Here is a 17,713-nt window from a genome sequence, read left to right as displayed (position 1 = left end):
CCCGCCGCCGAGGTCATCCGCGGCGGCATGAAGAGTCCGCGCGCGAGGCCGGTGGTCGGAGGAGCTCCGGCGGAGGCGAGGCCAATGCCCCCTGCGCTAGGGTTTGTGGCGGCGGCGGTGGACGGGTCGCGACTATAGGATGGGGTGAGCGGGCTGCTGGCGCGTGCGTCCATGGGGTGCAGTTCGTCGGCGCCGGTGGCGCGTGGGGTGTAGGAGGCGGAGAGGAGAGAGTGCGGCGCGAGCGCTCATGTGCCGCGCGCGGAAGCGGGCGCCCCAAATACACCGCGCGAGATAGCGAATCGGACAGCGCGCCCAACTCCTTATACCGCGTATGCGGTTATTGCGCGCCCACTGGAGACACCCGGCGGATTGCGCGCGTGCTAAAATGGCCAAATTTACGGTACGGCGCTTGTTTAGCACGGCTGTTGGAGATGCTCTTACACCGTCTGGAGACAAGTCCACATTCCCGTAGAGTCTGTACCGAGGTGGCATCCTAGACAGCGTAAATAAATATATGTTGGGCCCACATCTCATGCTAAACACCTCATTTTTTTCCTTGATCATCTTGGTTATCTCTGGCCGCATCTGCACCTCCCTTTCCGTCCGCAAGCTGTAGTTTGCCATGACAGCTCCATAGGCCCTGTTGTCGACGAGGAACGAACACCGCCTAAACCAAAAGGAGCGCTACAGCATATCTTTTTTTTTCCTTCCTTTTTAAGATTACAGGAGTAAAGTTATTCCGAGCCACGTGGGCTCCTCCCGTTCCTTGAACCTCTGAGTAACACCAACGATGCAAACGAGTCGATGAAGAGAATCGGATCAAAAAGGACCCCGCGAGATGGAGAAGATGCGGGGGTGCACTAGGCGTCCACGTGCCACGTGCGCCTTTATTGCCACTGTCACCTTGTGGGGTTGTGGAGGCCAGCTGCCAGGCATGACTCGCATGGCGCTGTGGAAGAACACACCGCTTGATGGAGATGGAGATGCAGCCGCAGGTGCCGAGTCCAAGCTGGTCCTGGTCGGTTCAACTTCAACCGAGTTCCCACCCACGCTTGTTTTAAGAAGAAAAAAAGAGAGTTCCCACCCACACCGACATAAACAAGGGTGAAACAGCAAGATCTAGAGGTGATGAGGGGGGAGTGGAGCGGCAGTTCGAGCCGACGAGGACGAGCTACAGGTCGATCTTTGTCCATTAGCCTAGAGATCTGTGCCATGTGCAATCAAGCAGCTGAAATACTTAAATCTGTAGTACCCCCTGTGTTTACTACTCCTACATCAATCAATGATTTTAGGGCAACACTAAAACTCAACAGGCTGATTTTCTGCCTGGCGTACGCCGGATCTCACGCATGGCATGTTCCCGGTCCATCGCTTCCTCATCAGAGTCTCCAAGCGAACCGCATATCCGCCCGTTTATCAAAAAGAGAAAAGAGAAAAAAAAATGCCCGTCTCTCACCGGACATCACCCTCGTTTCGCTACCATTTCCAGCGACTCGTTCGACACGACAAAGAGAGGATCCATGGATGGCTGCACAACCGCTGCTACGAGACATGGCTCCGCCACCATGCGGGACAAGCTTCATGGTTTATTGTTGAAACGCGACGGAAGCTCGATGCTTCAAGCTCTTTTCCATTGCTGCAACGCTGGATGTGCGGCTTCTGTGACTATGGAGAAAGGAACAATGACACTATTGATGGTAGTGCACTTATAAAACAATGTCATGTCCTCATCACATGGCTGCCCCAAATCAACCAAAGCTCTGCCCGGATCCTTCCAAACTAGCTAAGGTTATCCGAGCCGCAGTGCACACACGAAGCTGTCTATTTCCAGGATGCCTAGGCCGCCCATGTCCTTGCTACACATACCTTTTCCTATTTTATCTTACATTTTCCTTCAGAAACCTTATCGGTGCCTTCCCATAGAAAATCCCACTGTAACTTAATAATGAAAGTCACCATTCCTTTGGGCAACACAAGCGAAGTGAGATGGTGGAATGTGGATGGCTTGTGAGGTAATAATACTTTACTGGCCGATGATGATCTTTCTGACAATCTTTATTAGGAAAATGTTGAGCGTTTGCAACCCTCAAAAGATATATTGGACAGCGAGAGCCGAGGTACAGCAATGTGCAAGGGGAACTGAGCTCGGACCACCGGGAAAGCACGGAAAGTCATGTCAAGGTCAATGCCGGAGCATCTAATAGGGTCCACCAAACTCTTGTGGGTGTTCGTAACTAGCATGATGATAATGTTATGTGAATATCAAGTCAAGGGTTTATTGCAACTAAGAAATGTCAATCTAGATAACCATTTTACTATGCATTGTGAAACTTTGCATATGAAATCTGACAAGGGAAAAATTGCATGGTAATAATGGCCATGTTATTCTTTTTTGTTCTCATGGTGAACTAGTTCATCTGGATATTGGAAGGGCGGACAGCATAGCATTTGGTTTGACGAATTGGTGTATGAGTCTCCTTTACAGGTTTAAACTGAAATTTGACATAGCATTTTCTAATCTTATTATCTGATACTAGTTGGCCTGCCATTTTATGCGGTGATATAGACATCCTTGTGAAGCCCCTACACCTCATTGGCCCGCACACACCAAGATTGATGTCCCCATGGACGTGAACTAAGAGCAACTCCAACGCGCCGACCCATTTCGTCCGCGCGCGTCCGTTTGGGTCGACGCGGACAGAAAAGTCGGCCCAACGCGCCGACCCAAACGAACGCGCGTCCGCTTTTCATCGGCCTGCCGACCCATTTTCGGCCTATTTTTTAGCTTCATTTGCGTCGGCGCGGACACGAGGCGGACGCGCGCGGCACCCGCCTACTCCTCCCCCTGGCCCGCCAGTCGGTGGCAGCCCCTCCACCATTTCCCTCCATTTTCCCAAAACCTTCCCGCCCGCACGCGCTCCCGCCGCCTCGCCATGGACGACGACCTCGATGCCGCCGCCGGCCTCGCCTCGTCCGGCATCACGACCGCCCCCTCCGGCAAAGGCAAGCCTCGCGCCCCCCACAAGACCGCCGCCGCGACCAAGCCGAAGAAGAAGCTGACGGCGGGAGCGGGCAAGGGAGTCAGCGAAGAGAAAGGGTCGGAGGCACGCGGCGGGCGGAGAGGAAGCCATCGCGGCGGCCTCCATCGCCGCTGCCGCGCAACAGGAGGCCACCAACGCCCGCGTCACGGCGGCAACGAGGGAGGCGCTGATGTACCTAGGGTTAAACCCTGGTCAGCACGGCCTAATCAACGCCGCCGTGGCCGTGGCCAGCACCGGCTCATCTGCGTTTCCTCGGATGGTGCTGCCCGAGTCGCCCCGCGCGTTGGCGACGCAACCGATGTCCGGCTTCCACGTCTACCCGCAAGCCTCCCGACTCTCCGGGGAACGCTCCCCCAAGGTGAGCGTGGTGGCGCCTTCCACGCCCGCGCCCATCGACCTCAACGCCACCCCGGTGGCCGGTGGCTCGTCATCTAGAGGGGCGAGGAAACGCACGCGGCACATGGCAGCCAACGTGTTGTCGGGCGCACGCAACCTGTTCGACGGAATGCCAGCCTCCGGCGACGACTGCAGAACATCATCTTCGAGGGTGGTGCGGCGGCCGCTGGTAGTGCCGTCGTGGCTTTCTACGATCCCGACGAGACACAAAGCCAGGACAGCCGAGGGCCGTTCACGCCGTCCACCTTTGGTCAAGATCAGGTTGCCTTCATGCATGATCGGGTCGGCCTGGACCTGGACGGCTTCCCGCTCGACCACGAGTTTTCGGAGGACTACGGACTCGAGGAAGAGGATGAGTGCGACATCGAAGGGGAGTCTTTGTTCGAGGACGAGCTTGCCAACCAAGCCGCCGGGGGGAAGACGAAGCGCAAGAGCAGGCGGACCAAGGCATACACGGCGGGCTAGGACAAGCTCATTTGTGAGTGTTGGAGGGACATTGGGCAAGACCCCAAGACCGGCGCCGAACAAAAGGCATCAACCTTTTGGACTCATGTCCATCATGAGTTCCATGAGCGCTAGAAGTTTCCGTTGTACCAAATGCATAACACGTGCGGGTGGGTGTCCATTTCGAAGCGTTGGAAGGTGATCCAACAAGAGTGTAACAAGTTTTGTACCACTCTTGAGAGCATCAAGGCACGCCCCATGAGCGCCATCGGCATGCAAGACATGATATGCTAGCAAGCACCCCTCTTTGTGTCATTCCGTTTATGCTTGCATGTCCATTTCCATATCAATTTGCCAATATGCTTGCATGCAATTCATTTGTAGGCATTCCAAGCTTTGGAGGCACTCAAGGTCCAACACGATGGCAAGTCCTTTAACCTCTCGCATTGTTGAAGAGTCATCAAAGACGAGGAAAAGTTCAAGGCTCAATATGCCGCCCTCATGTCGCGTGGGGGGAAGAAGACCGTGGAGGAGGTTGGGGACGACGAGAAGCCATGGCCTCGGGGGAAGACTGAAAGATCGTGGATGTCGCCTAGAGGGGGGGTGAATAGGCGCTTTAAAATAATTATGCTTGAACAAATGCGGATAAACCTAGGGGTTAATTTGACAAGCACAAAACCTACAACAACTAGGCTCACCTATGTGCACCAACAACTTATGCTAAGCAAGAAAAACTACTTAGGTGATAGCAAGATATATGACAAGAAACAATATGGCTATCACAAAGTAAAGTGCATAAGTAAAGGGCTCGGGTAAGAAATAACCGAGGCACGCGGAGACGACGATGTATCCCGAAGTTCACACCCTTGCGGATGCTAATCTCCGTTTGGAGCGGTGTGGAGGCACAATGCTCCCCACGAAGCCACTAGGGCCACCGTAATCTCCTCACGCCCTCGCACAATGCAAGATGCCGTGATTCCACTAAGGGACCTTGAGGGCGGTCACCGAACCCGTACAAATGGCAACCCTTGGGGGCGGTCACCGAACCCGTACACTTTGGCAACCCTTGGGGGCGGTCACCGAAACCCGTCAAATTGCGCGGGGCGATCTCCACAACCTAATTGGAGACCCTGACGCTTGCCCGGAGCTTTACACCACAATGATTGAGCTCCGAACACCACCAACCGTCTAGGGCGCCCAAGCACCCAAGAGGAACAAGCTCAAGGGTACCAAGCACCCAAGAGTAATAAGCTTCTCAACTTGTAACTTCCATGTATCACCGTGGAGAACTCAAACCGATGCACCAAATGCAATGGCAAGGGCACACGGAGTGCCCAAGTCCTTCTCTCTCAAATCCCACCGAAGCAACTAATGCTAGGGAGGAAAATGAGAGGAAGAACAAGAAGGAGAACACCAAGAACTCCAAGATCTAGATCCAAGGGGTTCCCCTCACATAGAGGAGAAAGTGATTGGTGAAAATGTGGATCTAGATCTCCTCTCTCTTTTCCCTCAAAAACTAGCAAGAATCCATGGAGGGATTGAGAGTTAGCAAGCTCGAAGAAGGTCAACAATGGGGGAAGAACACGAGCTCAAAGGATAAGGTTGAATGGGGAAGAAGACCCCCTTTTATAGTGGGGGGGAACAATCCAACTGTTACTCCCAAAACAGCCCCGCAGAGGGCGGTACTACCGCAGGAGGCAGCGGTACTACCGCTGATCACAGCGGTACTACCGCTCCCCCGGGTGGTACTACCGTGGAGTCTGGAGGGCAGGAGAGTGATAGACCCGAGCGGTACTGCCGCGGTGGTTGGGCGGTACTACCGCTCGTGAGCGGTACTGCCGCCCTACTGCCGCTGCGAAGTACCGCACTATCCGACACGAAAAATGACCCCTCGAGTCGACGCGGTAGGGGCCTGGTACCGTAGCGGTACTACTGCTGAGGACCCACCAGCGGTACTACTGCCGCTTGTGACCCCTAAGCGGTACTACCGCTGGGACCATCCTAAAGCCACTTCCACGAAAACAAGAATACTCCACGGGAAACCAAAACTGCCATAACTTCTGCATATGAGCTCCGAATTGAGCAAACTCAAGCTTGTTGGATACAAGACGACGAGTAGCACCAAAACTGCCATAACTTCTGCATATAGTAAGAAGAGGCAAGGAAGGTATGCCAACAAAATAGAGGAGTGAATCCTCCAACCGAGAAGAACCGGCATAACCTTCCAACATCGAAAAAATCATAGAAGATGCGAGTGAACTCCGTTTTCGATGAACTCGAGCTTGTCATCAAGATGACCATAGGCTCCAAAACTCACAAAGAGAAGAACCAAACAAGAACCAAGAAATATGATGCAAGGATGCAATGGTTTGAGCTCTCTACGAATGATATGATCAAGCTACTCATCGAAAGCCCCCCTTGATAGTACGACAATCGATCCTATAACCCGGTCTCCCAACTACCATCACAAGACCGGTAAAATAGAAAACCTATCAAGGGCAAACCTTTGCCTTGCACATGGTCCACTTGAGCTAGATGATGACGATCTTGACTCCCTCAAGTTGGACCACCTTTCTTGGTTGCGTTGGCTCGATGAAGACTAGTTGATTGCTCCCCCATACTCCATTATGGGTGAGCCACTCTTCCGCACATCTTCACAAGTCCATTGTCACCACAATGGACGGCAAGCTTCAAGCATTTGATCTCTTCATGATGCTTCACTTGAACTTGCACACCGCAACATCTTCACAAGTCCATTGTCACCACAATGGATGGCAAGCTTCAAGCATTTGATCTCTTTCATGATGCTTCACTTGAACTTGCACACCGCAACCTAACCCCACAAAGAACTCTCACGAAGATCATGGGTTAGTACACAAAGCGTAATTGACAATGCTTACCACACCATGGGATCGCTTGATCCCTCTCGGTACATCTTCTACGCTTTGTGAGTTGATCAAGTTGATTCACTCTTGACTTAGTCTTGATCAACCTTGAATCTTTTCAACTCTCTTCTTTTGGATGATGTCTTGAAGATATACATGAATGATCACACAATCTTCTTCTCCAAGACATGCTTGCAATAAGCTCAATTCTCACATGACCAATCTTTGGATAATTCCTTAATAACACCTTGATCACCACATAAACTCCTTGAAACCAACACATGAACTTCAAGAAATGCCTATGGACAAATCCTTCAAATATAACTCAAGGCAACCATTAGTCCATAGAGATTGTCATCAATTACCAAAACCAAACATGGGGGCACCGCATGTTCTTTCAGACCAACTCCAAGAAGGAGGACAAGCGTCAAATGCCTTGATCGCAACCGTGGAGGACATGATGACTAAGAAGGACTCAAGGGAGGAAAAAGCCGGCAAGACAAGGAAGAACAAATGAATGCCTTCATGGAGATCCAAAGAAGGAGGCTTGAAATGGAAGCGGAGAAGCAAACGAGGATGCTTGAGATGGAGGCGGAGGAAGCAAGCCAAGATGCTAGAGATCGGGGCCGCCAATGCCAAGACCAAGGCGAAAGAAGTGACTCTCGCTAGCATGATGACGGGGGTGAAGATCGTGAAGGTTCGAGAAGATGAAGGCCGACATGCTCAAGTTCGACGACAAGAGACCCATGGCGGCGAGCGCCATCCTTTTTGTATGCCGGCAAGTGTGCTAGCATGACCACAGCCGCGATGGCGTGGTCGAACTTCCGCCCCTTTTTTGTGTGCTGGCATGTGTGCCGGCCGCTGGCAAGTGCGCAAGCTGAACTGTGTGTTGTTTTCTGAAGCTGGCATTGTATGCCGGCGCTGGCATGGTGCCAGCATGAACTTCGGACGATGACATGGCCGCTGGCGCCGCAGTCCTTTTTCTAAATTTACGTGCGGACATGAAATGGGTCGCGACCGTTGAGCGCACTGCCGACCCAAATCTTAAAAAGGGCGACGCCGAACGGGCGGCCGACCCAAATAAACAAAAGCGCCGTCCGTTTGGCGGCGCGTTGGAGTTGAAGCCGCCCTTTCTTTTTTCTTTTAAAGAGAGGCTCCTCTCTAGTTTCATTAACGAAACCCAATGTCATAGAACTAGGACACCAACACCCTAGTTGTGCGATGGTAATCAGATGAAAATACAGAGTAGTAACATAGTTTGACTACACGGTAACAGGGTTAAATGACGTGTTTTATGATGTTTCTAGAGGAACGATGGTAAAGTTGAGCGTCGAAAAATTCTAGTGATAAGAACAACTCCAATGGGGCGACCCATTTCGTTCGCCCGCGTCCGTTTGGGTCGGTGCGGACAAAAGTGGCGGCCCAACGCGTCGACCCAAACGGATGCGCGTCCGTTTTTCATCCACGTGCGACCCATTCCAGGCCCAATTTTGAGTCGGATTTGCGTCGGCGCGGACACAAGACGGACGCGCGCGCGCGCGCCTACTCCTCTTCCTGGGCCCGCCGGTCGGTGGCAGCCACCAACATTTCCCCCCATTTTCTCCAAAAACGCTCCCGCCCGCGCGTGCCCCCGCCCCCCAACCAGCCATGGAGGATGCCATCGACCTCGACCTCGACGCCGCTGCCGGCCTCGCCTCCCTCGCCTCGTCCGACGCCGTCGCCCCTCCGGGAAAGGCAAGCCTCGTGCCCCACGCAAGACCGCCGCCGCGACCAAGCCGAAGAAGGCGCTGACGCCCGAACAATGGGCAAGGAAGGGCCAAGAGGAAGGGCCGGAGGCACGCCGCGGACGCGAGGGATGAGGCCGCCGCGCAGGCCGCTGCCGTCGCCGCCGCGCAGCAGGAGTTCACCAACGCCCGCGTCGCCGCGGCAACGAGGGAGGCGCTCTACATGCTAGGGGTAAACCCTAGCCAGCACAACATCCTCCAAGCCGCCATCGCCGCGGCCAGCACCGGCTCGTCGGCGTTTCCTCAGATGGTGCTGCCCGACTCACCCCGCGCGTCGGCTTGCAACCCGGTCCCCGGCTTCCACGTCTACCCACAGGCCTCCCGCCTTCCCGGGGAGTGCTCACCCGACGTGAGCGTGGTCGCGCCTTCCACGCCCGCGCCCGCGCCCATCGACCTCAACGCCACCCCGGTGGTCGGTGGCTCGTCGTCCGGCGGCACGAGGAAACACGCGCGACAGACGCCGGCCGGCGGGCTCTCGGATGCCCGTAACCTGTTCGAGGAAATGCCGTCCACCGTCGACGAGGACTACATGCAAAACCTCATCTTCGAGGGTGGTGCGCCGGGCGCTGGCTACGATCCCGACGAGACACAAAGCCAGGACAGCCGCGGGGCGTTCACGCCGGCCGCTGGCTATGATCCCGATCAGGCGGCCTTCATGCGTGATCAGGTCGGCATCGACCTGGACGGCTTCCCCCTCGACCACGAATTCCCGGAGGACTATGGGCTAGAGGAAGAGGACGAGTGCGACATCGAAGTGGAGCCTTTGTTCGAGGACGAGCTCGCCAACCAAACCGCCGGTCCTAAGCCGAAGCGCAAGAGCAAGCGCACGAAGGCGTACATAGCTGCCGAGGACAAGCTTCTTTGCGAGTGTTGGTGAGGCATTGGACAAGACCCAAAGACGGGCGCCGAGCAAAAGCATTCGACCATTTGGACTCGTGTGCACCGCGAGTTTCATGAGCACAAGAAGTTTTCACCTTACCAATTTGTGAGCACACGCGGGTGGGTCTCCATTTCCAAGCGGTGGAGGGTGATCCAACAAGAGTGCAACAAGTTTTGCGCCACCCTTGAGAGTGTCAAGGCCCGCCCCGTGAGCGGCATCGGCATGCAAGACATGGTATGATAGCAAGCAAGCCGCCCTTTTTTGTGCCATCAAGATCATCCTTTTACGTCTTCATTTGCTATCACCTGCCCATATGCTTGCATGGAAACATTTTGTAGGCATTTCAAGCTTTGGAGGCATTCAAGGCTCAACACAATGGCAAGTGCTTCAACCTCTCCCATTGCTATCGGGTCATCAAGGACGAAGAGAAATCCAAGGACAATATGCCGCACTCAAGGCACGTGGGGGAAGGGCGCCGTGGAGGATGTTGGGGAGGGTGAGCCGGCACGACCGCAGGGGAAGACCAACTCCAAGAAGGAGGACAAGCAAGATGCAGCCACCAACGCCTTGATCGCAAGCGTGGATGGCATGATGAATAAGAAGGACTCAAGGGAGGAGGAGCGTCGGCGTTTCAAGGTGGAGCAAATGGATGCTTTCATGGAGATCCAAAGGAGGAGGCTGTTGGGGATCGTAGCAGAAATCAAAAAAATTCTACGCATCACCAAGATCCATCTATGGAGTTTACTAGCAACGAGAAAGAAGGAGTGCATCTACATACCCTTGTAGATCGCGAGCGGAAGCGTTCAAGTGAACGGGGTTGATGGAGTCGTACTCGTCGTGATCCAAATCACCGATGACCGAGCGCCGAACGGACGGCACCTCCGCGTTCAACACATGTACGGAGCAGCGACGTCTCCTCCTTCTTGATCCAGCAAGGGGGAAGGAGAGGTTGATGGAGATCCAGCAGCACGACGGTGTGGTGGTGGAAGTAGCGGGGATCCCGGCAGGGCTTCGCCAAGCACAATCGGGAGGGAGAGGTGTCACGTGAGGGAGAGGGAGGCGCCAGGGGCTAGGGTGTGGCTGCCCTTGAAGGAAATATGCCCTAGAGGCAATAATAAAGTTATTATTTATTTCCTTATATCATGATAAATGTTTATTATTCATGCTAGAATTGTATTAACCGGAAACATGATACATGTGTGAATACATAGACAAACAGAGTGTCACTAGTATGCCTCTACTTGACTAGCTCGTTGATCAAAGATGGTTATGTTTCCTTGTTGGGTTGGCGTATTTCGAGATTAGGATTTGTCACTCCGATTGTCGGAGAGGTATCTCTGGGCCCACTCGGTAATGCACATCACTATAAGCTTGCAAGCATTGCAACTAATGAGCTAGTTGCGGGATGATGTATTACGGAACGAGTAAAGAGACTTGCCGGTAACGAGATTGAACTAGGTATTGAGATACCGACGATCGAATCTCGGGCAAGTAACATATCGATGACAAAGGGAACAACGTATGTTGTTATGCGGTTTGACCGATAAAGATCTTCGTAGAATATGTGGGAGCCAATATGAGCATCCAGGTTCCGCTATTGGTTATTGACCGGAGAGGTGTCTCGGTCATGTCTACATAGTTCTCGAACCCGTACGGTCCGCACGCTTAACGTTGCGATGACGGTTATATTATGAGTTTATGTGTTTTGATGTACCGAAGGAGTTCGGAGTCCCGGATGAGATCGGGGACATGACGAGGAGTCTCGAAATGTCCGAGACGTAAAGATTGATATATTGGACAACTATATTCGGACTTCGGAAAGGTTCCGAGTGATTCGGGTATTTTTCGGAGTACCGGAGAGTTACGGGAATTCGTATTGGGCCTTAATGGACCATACGGGAAAGGAGAGAAAGGCCCCAAAGGGTGGCCACACCCCTCCCCATGGACTAGTCCGAATTGGACTAGAGAGGGGGGCGCCCCCTTCCTTCTTTCTCCTTCTCCCTTCCCTTCTCCTATTCCAACAAGGAAAGGAGGAGTCCTACTCCCGGTGGGAGTAGGACTCCCCCCTTGGCGCGCCCTCCTCCTTGGCCGGCGGCCTCCCCCTTGCTCCTTTATATACGGGGGCAGGGGGGCACCCCAGAGACACAACAATTGATCATTGATTTCTTAGCCGTGTGCAGTGCCCCCCTCCACCATATTACACCACGATAATATCGTAGCGGTGCTTAGGCAAAGCCCTGCGTCGGTAGAACATCATCATTGTCACCACGCCGTCGTGCTGACGAAACTCTCCCTCAACACTCGGCTGGATCGGAGTTCGAGGGACGTCATCGAGCTGAACGTGTGCTGAACTCGGAGGTGCCGTGCGTTCGGTACTTGATCGGTCGGATCGTGAAGACGTACGACTACATCAACTGCGTTGAATTAAAGCTTCCGCTATCGTTCTACGAGGGTACGTGGACAACACTCTCCCCTCTCGTTGCTATGCATCACCATGATCTTGCGTGTGCGTAGGAATTTTTTTGAAATTACTACGTTCCCCAACAGTGGCATCCGAGCCAGGTTTTATGCGTTGATGTTATATGCACGAGTAGAACACAAGTGAGTTGTGGGCGATATAAGTCATACTGCTTACCAGCATGTTGTTGGAAATATGCCCTAGAGGCAATAATAAATTGGTTATTATTATATTTCCTTGTTCATGATAATCGTTTATTATCCATGCTAGAATTGTATTGATAGGAAACTCAGATACATGTGTGGATACATAGACAACACCATGTCCCTAGTAAGCCTCTAGTTGACTAACTCGTTGATCAATAGATGGTTACGGTTTCCTGACCATGGACATTGGATGTCGTTGATAACGGGATCACATCATTAGGAGAATGATGTGATGGACGAGACCCAATCCTAAGCCTAGCACAAGATCGTGTAGTTCGTTTGCTCAGAGCTTTTCTAATGTCAAGTATCATTTCCTTAGACCATGAGATTGTGCAACTCCCAGATACCGTAGGAATGCTTTGGGTGTACCAAACGTCACAACGTAACTGGGTGGCTATAAAGGTGCACTACAGGTATCTCCGAAAGTGTCTGTTGGGTTGGCACGAATCGAGACTGGAATTTGTCACTCCGTGTAAACGGAGAGGTATCTCTGGGCCCACTCGGTAGGACATCATCATAATGTGCACAATGTGACCAAGGAGTTGATCACGGGATGATGTGAGTTACGGAACGAGTAAAGAGACTTGCCGGTAATGAGATTGAACAAGGTATATGGATACCGACGATCGAATCTCGGGCAAGTAACATACCGATAGACAAAGGGAATTGAATACGGGATTGATTGAATCCCCGACATCGTGGTTCATCCGATGAGATCATCGTGGAACATGTGGGAGCCAACATGGGTATCCAGATCCCGCTGTTGGTTATTGACCGGAGAACGTCTCGGTCATGTCTGCATGGTTCCCGAACCCGTAGGGTCTACACACTTAAGGTTCGATGACGCTAGGGTTATAGGGAAAGTATGTACGTGGTTACCGAATGTTGTTCGGAGTCCCGGATGAGATCCCGGACGTCACGAGGAGTTCCGGAATGGTCCGGAGGTAAAGATTTATATATGGGAAGTCCTGTTTTGGTCACCGGAAAAGTTTTGGGTGATATCGGTAATGTACCGGGACCACCGGGAGGGTCCCGGGGGTCCACCAGGTGGGGCCACCGGCCCCAGAGGGCTGCGTGGGCCAAGTGTGGGAGGGGACCAGCCCAGGTGGGCTGGTGCCCCCCCCACAAGAGGCCCAGGGCGCAGGAAAGGGGGGAAGGGGGAAACCCTAGTCTCAGATGGGCCTAAGGCCCATCTAGTGGGGCGCCCCCCTCTCTCTACCCCTTGGCCGCCCCCAAGCCCCATCTAGGGCTGGCCGCACCCCTTGGGGGGGGAACCCTAGATGGGGGCGCAGCCCTCCCCCTCCCCTATATATATTGGGGTTTTGGGGCTGCCATACACACGAGAACGTCTCTCTTTCGGCGCAGCCCTACCCCTATCCCTCCTCCTCCTCACCCGCGGTGCTTGGCGAAGCCCTGCGGGATTGCCACCCTCCTCCATCACCACCACGCCGTCGTGCTGCTGCTGGACGGAGTCTTCCCCAACCTCTCCCTCTCTCCTTGCTGGATCAAGGCGTGGGAGACGTCACCGGGCTGCACGTGTGTTGAACGCGGAGGCACCGTTCTTCGGTGCATAGATCGGAATCAACCGCGATCTGAATCACTACGAGTACGACTCCTTCATCCGCGTTCTTGCAATGCTTCCGCATCGCGATCTATAAGGGTATGTAGATGCACTCCCCTTCCCCTCGTTGCTAGATTACTCCATAGATTGATCTTGGTGATGCGTAGAAAATTTTGAATTATTGCTACGTTCCCCAACAGTGGCATCATGAGCTAGGTCTATGCGTAGTTTCTATGCACGAGTAGAACACAAAGCAGTTGTGGGCGTAGATGTTGCCAATTCTTCTTGCCGCTACTAGTCTTATCTTGTTTCGACGGCATTGTGGGATGAAGCGGCCCGGACCGACCTTACACGTACGCTTACGTGAGACAGGTTCCACCGACTGACATGCACTAGTTGCATAAGGTGGCTAGCGGGTGTCTGTCTCTCCCACTTTAGTCAGAACGGATTCGATGAAAAGGGTCCTTATGAAGGGTAAATAGAAATTGGCATATCATGATGTGGTTTTACGTAGGTAAGAAACGTTCTTGCTAGAAACCTATACAAGCCACGTAAAAACTTGCAACAACAATTAGAGGACGTCTAACTTGTTTTTGCAGCATGTGCTATGTGATGTGATATGGCCAGAAGATGTGATGAATGATATATGTGATGTATGAGGATCATATTCTTGTAATAGGAATCACGACTTGCATGTCGATGAGTATGACAACCGGCAGGAGCCATAGGAGTTGTCTTTATTTTTTTGTATGACCTGCGTGTCATTGAATAACGCCATGTAAATTACTTTACTTTATTGCTAAGCGCGTTAGCCATAGAAGTAGAAGTAATCATTGGCGTGACAACTTCATGAAGACACAATGATGGAGATCATGGTGTCATGCCGGTGACAAAGATGATCATGGTGCCCCGAAGATGGAGATCAAAGGAGCAAAATGATATTGGCCATATCATGTCACTATTTGATTGCATGTGATGCTTATCATGTTATGCATCTTATTTGCTTAGAACGACGGTAGCATAAATAAGATGATCCCTCACTAAAATTTCAAGAGACGTGTTCCCCCTAACTGTGCACCATTGCGAAGGTTCGTTGTTTCGAAGCACCACGTGATGATCGGGTGTGATAGATTCTAACGTTCGAATACAACGGGTGTTGACGAGCCTAGCATGTACAGACATGGCCTCGGAACACATGCAAAACACTTAGGTTGACTTGACGAGCCTAGCATGTACAGACATGGCCTCGGAACACAAGAGACCGAAAGGTCGAACATGAGTCGTATAGCAGATACGATCAACATGGAGATGTTCACCGATGATGACTAGTCCGTCTCACGTGATGATCGGACACGGCCTAGTTTGACTCGGATCATGTGTCACTTAGATGACTAGAGGGATGTCTATCTGAGTGGGAGTTCATTCAATAATCAGATGAACTTCATTATCATGAACATAGTCAAAAGGTCTTTGCAAATTATGTCATACGCTTTAGTTCTACTGTTTAAGATACGTTCCTAGAGAAAATTTAGTTGAAAGTTGATGGTAGCAATTATGCGGACTGGGTCCGTAAACTGAGGATTGTCCTCATTACTGCACAGAAGGCTTATGTCCTTAATGCACCGCTCGGTGTGCTGAACCTCAGCGTCGTCTGTAGATGTTGCGAAACATCTGACATACACGTCTTGATGACTACGTGATAGTTCAGTGCGTAATGCTAACGGTTTAGAATTGTGGCACCAAAGACGGTTTTGAAACGTCGCAGAACATATGAGATGTTCCGAAGACTGAAATTGGGATTTCAGACTAGTGCCCACGTCAAGAGGTATGAGACCTCTGACAAGTTTCTTAAGCCTGAAAACTAAGGGAGAAAAGCTCAATCGTTGAGCATGTGCTCAGATTGTCTGAGTACGACAATCGCTTGAATCGAGTGGGAGTTAATCTCCCAGATGAGATAGTAATGGTTCTCCATAGTCACTGCCACCAAGCTAGTAGAGCTTCGTGATGAACTATAACATATCAGGGATAGTTATGATGATCCTTGAGCTATTCGCGATGTTTGACACCGCGAAAGTAGAAATCAAGAAGGAGCATCAATTGTTGATGGTTAGTAAAACCACTAGTTTCTAGAAGGGCAAGGGCAAAAGGGATACTTCATGAAATAGCAAATCATTTGCTGCTCTAGTGAAGAATCCCAAGGTTGAACCCAAACCCGAGACTAAGTGCTTCTGTAATGAGGGGAACGGTCACTGAAGCAGTACTACCCTAGATACTCGGTAGATGAGAAGGCAGGCAAGGTCGACAGAAGTATATTGGATATACATGTGTACTTTACTAGTACTCCTAGCAGCACCAGGGTATTAGATACCGGTTCGGTTGCTAAGTGTTAGTAAATCGAAATAAAAGCTGCGGAATAAACGGAGACTAGCTAAAGGTGAGATGACGATATGTGTTGGAAGTGTTTCCAAGGTTGATGTGATCAAGCATCGCATGCTCCCTCTACCATCAAGATTTGGTGTTTGCGTTGAGCATGGTTGGATTATGTTTATTGCAATACGGTTATTCATTTAAGGAGAATAATGGTTACTCTGTTTATTTGAATAATACCTTCAATGGTCTTGCACCTAAAATGAATCTCGATCGTAGTGATACACATGTTCATGCCAAAAAGATATAAGATAGTAATGATAGTTCCACATACTTGTGGCACTGCCATTTGAGTCATATTAGTATAGAACGCATGAAGAAGCTCCATGTAGATGGATCTTTGGACTCAGTCGTTTTTTAAAAGATTGAGACATGCGAACCATGTCTATTGGTATATATGCATGAAGAAACTCCATGCAGATGGATCGTTTGGACTCACTTGATTTTGAATCACTTGAGACATGCAAATCATACCACATGGGCAAGATGACTGAAAGGCCTCGTTTTCAGTAAGATGGAACAAGAGAGCAACTTGTTGGAAGTAATACATTTGATGTGTGCAGACCAATGAGTGCTGAGGCACGCTGTGGATATCGATATGTTCTTACTTCACAGATGATTTGAGTAGATGCTGAGAATATTTACTTGATGAAACACAAGTCTGAATTATTGAAAGGTTCAAGTAATTTCAGAGTGAAGTTGAAGATCGTCATGACAAGAGGATAAAATGTCTGTGATATGATCATAGAGATGAGTATCTGAGTTACGAGTTTGGCACACAATTAAGACATTGTGGAAAGTGTTTCACAATTAATACCGCCTGGAACACCATAGTGTGATGGTGTGTGCGAACATCACAACTGCACCCTATTGGATATGGTGCATACCATGATGTCTCTTATCAAATTACCACTGTCGTTTATGGGTTAGGCATTAGAGACAACCGCATTCACTTTAAAAGGGGCACCACGCAATTCCATTGAGACGACACCGTTTAGAGAAACCTAAGTTGTCGTTTCTTAAAAGTTTGGGGCTGCGATGCTTATGTGAAAAAGTTTCAGGCTGATAGCCTCGAACCCAAAGCGGATAAATGCGTCTTCATAGAATACCCAAAACAGTTGGGTATACCTCCTATTTCAGATCTGGAAGCAAAAGTAATTGCTTCTAGAAACAGGTCCTTTCTCGAGGAAAAGTTTCTCTCGAAAGAATTGAGTGGGAGGATGGTGGAGACTTGATAAGGTTATTGAACCGTCACTTCAACTAGTGTGTAGCAGGGCACAGGAAGTTGTTCCTGTGGCACCTACACCAATTGAAGTGGAAGCTTATGATAGTGATCATGAAACTTCGGATCAAGTCACTACCAAACCTCGTAGGACGACGAGGATGCGTACTACTTCAGAGTAATGCGTTATCCTGTCTTGGAAGTCATGTTGTTGGACAACGATGAACCTATGAGCTGTGGAGAAGCGATGGTGGGCCCATATTCCGACAAATGGTTAGAAGCCATGAAATCCGAGATAAATGGAACTTTGAGAAGAAGACGGACATGGACGGTAATGTTACCGTCTATGAAGCTCGACTTGTGGCAAAGAGTATTTCCACAAGTTCAAGGAGTTGACTACGATGAGATT

The sequence above is a fragment of the Triticum aestivum genome, chromosome 3D (genome assembly GCF_018294505.1).
Source record: "Triticum aestivum cultivar Chinese Spring chromosome 3D, IWGSC CS RefSeq v2.1, whole genome shotgun sequence".
Taxonomy (NCBI): Eukaryota; Viridiplantae; Streptophyta; class Magnoliopsida; order Poales; family Poaceae; genus Triticum; species Triticum aestivum.
This window is presented reverse-complemented; position numbering follows the sequence as displayed.